Source organism: Balaenoptera physalus (assembly GCF_965194825.1).
Source record: "Balaenoptera physalus genome assembly, chromosome: 10".
NCBI classification, from domain to species: Eukaryota; Metazoa; Chordata; class Mammalia; order Artiodactyla; family Balaenopteridae; genus Balaenoptera; species Balaenoptera physalus.
In genome coordinates this window covers 33,167,977-33,174,205 of record NC_138889.1, presented here as the reverse complement: position 1 = coordinate 33,174,205, position 6,229 = coordinate 33,167,977, and positions in this window count along the sequence as shown.

Genomic DNA, 6,229 nt, shown 5'->3' with positions numbered 1-6,229 from the left:
CACTTTTCCACAAAGTGTATAAATTTTATGTTTTAGCAATCATTGTGGACCCTTTTTGAGACTTCAAAGAACACAAAGCAATAGTATTACTAGACAATCAATCAATAGGTGTTTGACTTTAAATGAATCATAATAAAAACATGGAGTTGATACCACTGGACCTAGCACAGGCATGGCCCACATTTCTGCAGCAGGCAGTCTCTTTTCTATGCATGTACTCAAATCAGGGGTAATCTAGGGCAAATTTATGAAATAATTAAATGCCCCCCAAAACCCAAGACTTAGCTAAAGCTGTTAATGTGCACATAAGAAAAATCAGAAGAGGTTTTTCCTTTCATCTTGTTCATGTTCTGAGTGCTTGGCTTTATGATCAGTGAGCATATTGTCTCTGGTTTCTGCCAGCCAAAGGACGTATGTACTTCCTTCTGCAGCATACATCTGGCAGGCAGCCAAATAGGTTGTGGATCCAAGAATAGGCAGTAGGTCAGAAGTACAGGTAATAACTTGGGTTTGTGACTGGTATCTAAGCCTTCTTTGTCTGACTATGCCAGCCATCAGGGGAGTTTGTCATAGCGGTCCCATTCATAAGGGGCCTTTATCATCTCAACCTTATTGCTTTGTTCGTGTTGGCACTACAGCATCCTTACTGACTATGCAGCAAAGGTCTTTGCTTTCCTAGGCTATTTTGGTGAGTAAACTTTATGGATCTTATGGGATGCCTCTTTTCTTTGGTTAAGCCATAAAAAGCCTTATGGTCTGAATTGCTATTAAGATCCTGCTCTTCAATAACCAGATCCTTTGAATTGGAAAAAAACTTTAAAATTGGTAAATTTTTAGAGAGCTCTCATCATAAACAACCTTTTTATTGGTACCTATGGGAAGATCAAATTAAAAGGTGGATACAAAGAAATGTAATGGCTAATCTTAAGAACTTCCTTAAAAAAAGAAAAACCAATTCAAGAAGCCTAATTGAATTTTTGGTCTTAGCTTCCCCTAATGGGTCTTACAGGTACTCATGAAAACATTAGGTTAATTAACAAGATAATGGCACAAAGCTGATGGGAAATCAAGGGACTCTTCCCAACAAAGTGGAAAATTTTTAAGGGTTATTAAGAAATAAGGTAAATAAAGCACATATTGAAAGATGTGGCCCAAAGAAGAATCAGAAAGGAAAGAGTCATGGCACTCATCCCAGCAGGGTGGAAGTCTTTAGATGGTTATTAAGAAATGGCATAAATACAATAGACATTGATGGGGTTTAAATAAAGGTTTTAATACAGTACTACCTAAGGTTGGGTGGGCCAAAGTGGCCCCTTATTTGTCCCTGCAACATTAAAGGGCCCCAAACAAGTTTACTTTATCTACCCCAGTTTGGAGAAATTTTAGAAGCTGGAAGGCAAAAATTACAATGAAAAACCTGACCTGTGATTGCCTGGAGGGAACAGTTAGGCCAATTAACAAAGTTAAAGATTGACAAAAGGGCCTAGGTCCCTTGGCCTGACTTCTCACTGGGACCCAAGGCTTTTCACATAAGGAATGGGTAAAATGGCTGGGGGATGGAGAGAAGTTTTAAGGACTCCTTGATGTGGGAGACTTATGAGCTGTGGTACCAAAATCCACTGGTGGAACCCTGATTTAAGCTACAGTTAGACTGAGAAAAAGTCAAAGTGCAAGGGTTGATAGGATTATAAAGGCTGAAATGTTTGAGCAGGTCTTATGTGAAAAGGTTATGTCAACATTGCCTGAGTATTTTATGGGAATGGATGTTATGTCTAGCTGGGAACACTTCCCCTACTCAGAATTGTAAGACTGAGATTTGTTGATAAGGTCCTAGTAGAGGCTATGGTTAGAGGTATTATAAGAGTTGTTAGAACTGATGTGACTGTTTGTAGGAAAATTGGTGTATTTGAATGGGCTTTATATAAAGTGGTTACATCTTTTTTGCTTGATTGTATTGTGGGGAAGGACATTGTGTCTCACTGGAGAACTTTCCCCTGCCTGATATTGTAAAGCAGGGCATGTAAATCTGCCCTTTGGGCATCATTAATTGAACATGCTAAAGGACGCTAGCAGGGTTGCCTGAGCCCACAGTGTGAGGTGGAAGCTGGAAGCTAATGTTCAAGAGTGAACAGAAGCAACTGTCTTTGTCTTGCAGAGCTCTACAAAATCAGGAATGTAAACGCAACCCACAATCGTCTGAGTCGGAGCCTGGTTAATTTGGTCAGTAGAACTTGAGCATCTCCTCCTCACCACCCCCCAACCCCCGCCGGCCAAAAAAAAAAAAAAAAAGAGGAAAAGGGGCTTTTAAAACACAAATGCTAAATCACAACTTCCTTAAGATTGCTTGTCAAAGACAAATATAAATCTTAAAATTATTCCCCACACATAATAAGACTTTAGCAAACCGAGTGAGTAAACTTAATTTATTCCAATTATTGCTCACAAACTAGTAATTTTTGTATTGCACCTGATTCATGGGTAAAATTTTTAAATAAGAGCTAAGAGTCTCTGTTTGGGTCTGTATGTGTGCATATATGTTATAGATATGGTAATTTTCTACCTCTGCATGGGACTGACAAAATTAATTTATTAATAAAACTCTATTTAATTGGCTAAAACAAACAAGATCTTAAAAAAGAGTTCTCAAAAATATAAACAAACCCAAATGTTTTTCAAGCTCACATGATCTAGGATTAATCTTTAGTAAATAAACACTTGTTGGTTTAATTAAAATAGGCATGTCTTTAAAGTTATCAACATTAAATATAAAACTTTTACTTAGGTTTGCCAAGAATTAAATAAGTTTATGTTATCTCTGTTACAAAATTTGTCAGCAAGAAAAATAGCTTGGGATGGGGACTGACTTTGTTTAATATCTCATGAAATTTTCATGAGTAATCTAAACATAATTGTTGGGAACAAATGATTTAGATAGACATAAATGGAACAGGACTTAAGAAATGCTTTCCAAATCTTTTGGTAACTTAAAACTTTAGAGTTTTGCTAACCAAGTTAAGGTAAATGATGGGAATTCATTGACTATCTAGATAATTTCCAGATAAGATAAAATACTGAACATTAATTGCTAATTTAACTGAACATTAATTGCTAATTAATTGCTATTTTTGTCTTATTAGAGAAAATCTGAAGATGTTTGGGTCTTATAGTAAACATGTTTTATACCACATTGAAAAAAAATATGTGCTGAGGAAATGTATGCTTCCAAAAATTGTGACATGTATTCATAAGTTTGCTAATCAAAAAATACTGGTATAACAAACAGTTCACAGTTGCTTACCTCTTAGTTTTCACTAGATATTAGGGTTTCTAAGTGTTAAGAATTCTAATTAATGTAATTAAAACTACTAAAATTAATAAGAAAACGATCTTCATGTGCAAGGAAATTTTTAAAAAGTTATAAGGAATGGAAATGTATTTTGTTAAGGGAAAAGAAAGTAATTTTGTCCTAAAGAACTTGAGATAGAGGTAAAAATAGAGATAGAGATAGACATATAGAGAGAGAAAGGGAGTGAGAGAGAGCATAGGACAAAATCTGGATGTTAAAAAAAAAAAAGAAAAAGGATGTTATAGAAGGTTTGTGGAAAAGGAACCCTGAGAAAAGAGTTTTGTGTGTGGTTAGGACTAGCTACATTTAGAATGAATTTAATTGAGTGAATGAATTTTAATATCAAATGTAAGCTGACACAAAACTAGAATTTGATTTTCTCTCTTGTTAAGAGGACAAAGTTTTCTAGAAATATTGATCTACTTTTGATAAAAGATTATAAAAGTTTTCTTTACCTTTTAAGTAATCTATTGTAACTTTATGTATTTGCCTTCTAAATCTTTTATTATCACTTTGGTTAAGTGAAAAACTAAGTATTGTTTCACAGTGACCTATGATCGTATTTGACCAGATGTTTTAAAACATTTTGATACCTTTGATAAACTTCCCCAAATCAAAAATTTTTTTAATAAATTTATTTATTTTATTTACTTATCTTTGGCTACATTGGGTCTTCGTTACTGCGCACGGGCTTTCTCTAGTTGTGGCAAGTGGGGGCTACTCTTTGTTGCGGTGTGTGCCCTTCTCATTGCGGCGGCTTCTCTTGTTGCGGAGCACGGGCTCTAGGGTGCACGGGCTTCAGTAGCTGTGGCTCACGGGCTCAGTAGTTGTGGCTCGCAGAGTCTAGAGCACAGGCTCAGTAGTTGTGACGCACAAGCTTACCTGCTCTGCGGCATGTGGGATCTTCTCGGACCAGGGCTCGAACCTGTGTCCCCTGCATTGGCAGGCAGATTCTTAACCACTGCACCACGAGGGAAGCCCCCAGGGAAGCCCCCCCAAATCAAATTTTAAATGAAGTCCTTTTGACCTTTGGCTAACTTTGGAATTTTTCAGAGGGTCCCTGAAAAATCTCAAAGAGAGATATTAAACATTATTTTCAAGAAATAGAAGATTCTGGAAGTTTTTTGTTGTTGTTGTTACCTCTCCCTTAACCACCTACAAGAATTTAGATAAGAGTCTGTTTCTGGAATAGAGATATCACCAGATTTATCTGCAAAGAATATGGACTAGTTGTGGTGGGGGACACTCTGCAGGACTTAGGGGTCAGAGTCTACTCTTTGTTCCACTGTCCCTGCATGGCTCAACAAACATTTGTTTCCCAAACATTTGCTTTTCCATCTCCATGTGAATTGCCTTCATCCCCCTTTGAAGTCCCAAACCAATACCCTCAACATTCTCTTTTGTCTTTAGCTGAAGACGGTATTTAAGGTGAGGGTTTTGGCCATTTTGGCAGGTTATTCAGTTTTCCTGGGTCTCTCCCATGTATACATGTTATTAACTTTGTTTGATTTTTATCCTGTTAATGTGCCTCATGTCAGTTTAATCCTTAGATGAGTCAGAAGAATCGAGAAGAGAAGAGGAAATTTTCTTCCTCCCTTACAAGGACAGTCCACAGAAGGGAAGGTCAAAAGAAGGAAACACACACACACACAGGAGCAGAATGAAGCCACTTGGACATTGCTTTGCAAAATTGGAAGTGGGTTTCTCTTTTCTGCAGACAGGTTGCCTAACATATCTTGTACAAATACAGATGAAGAGCGGAGGCCCTCCTTAGCACCAAGGAAATGAATGAACTCAAGTTTCATGTCTCGTGTTTCATTATGAATAACAAAGCTCTTGGGATTTTCCAACCCAAGTCAGCTTTAAGAAGATCCACTCTATGGAGACAGCAAGGAACTTCCTCCTTTCTAATACCAAGTTCATCAATTGATTAATAAGCCCTGCAAAAAGAACTGAATCATGCTTAGAATTCATTTTATAAATACAGAATATCTTACAGTGAGTGACAACAATGTCTAAACATCTGTGTTTGGGCATAATTCAAGCAAGTCCTTCATGTCTTTAGTCACATTCTTGTCTGATTTTGGAAAGACTCTGATCCTGCTTTTGTTTAATCCAAGTGCAGCCTGTCTTCCAGGACCCAGTTCTGGTAACACAACACCCATGAAGTCCATTTCTTTGCTTCAAGCCCTATGCAAGCAGCTAACAGGCTCTGTATTTTCTGCTTCAGCTTTTGTGACCCTGAGCAGATTGTTTGCATTCTGATATCTTTCCCAGAACCTAAATCCACTGAAGGAAACCAGAATATGTCACCCTAAAATATGTCTCTTTGAGATAAAAATTATTTTGAGCTGAAGACAATTATGAAGCAGCAAATGCAAAAAAAAAAAAAAAAAGAAAAAGAAAAACTCCCTTTTTGCCCAAAGACAAGATATAAATTCTATTTTTTTTTTTTAACTGCAGATAGACTTTTAGTCCAGAGGAGGCACCAGTAGAATCCATAAATTAATCTTACTCCATTAGTTTCTTCCTATATATTTACCTTCCCACGGTTTGCCACCCTTGGAAGCTTAAAACTGCTATCCTTTTCTTGTCATTTCTCTACACATTTATTGTTCTTCGTTGAAGATGCTATACAAACTGGATTTCTAAGCCACCTTTTTGAGTTACTTTTCATTTAGATTCCTCCCTCATAATGCAGACTATATGCATTTAGTAAACTGTTTTTCTCTTGTTAATCTGCCTTTTAGTTAGGGTTCCAGCTGAAAACCTAAGATGAGTTGTGGTGAGTTGCACCTCCCCTACACCACTAAAGTGGATTTCTTGGGTTTCCTTCCTCTCAGCTTCTCCACTGGTGCCAACCACATTGACACCTACCCACGC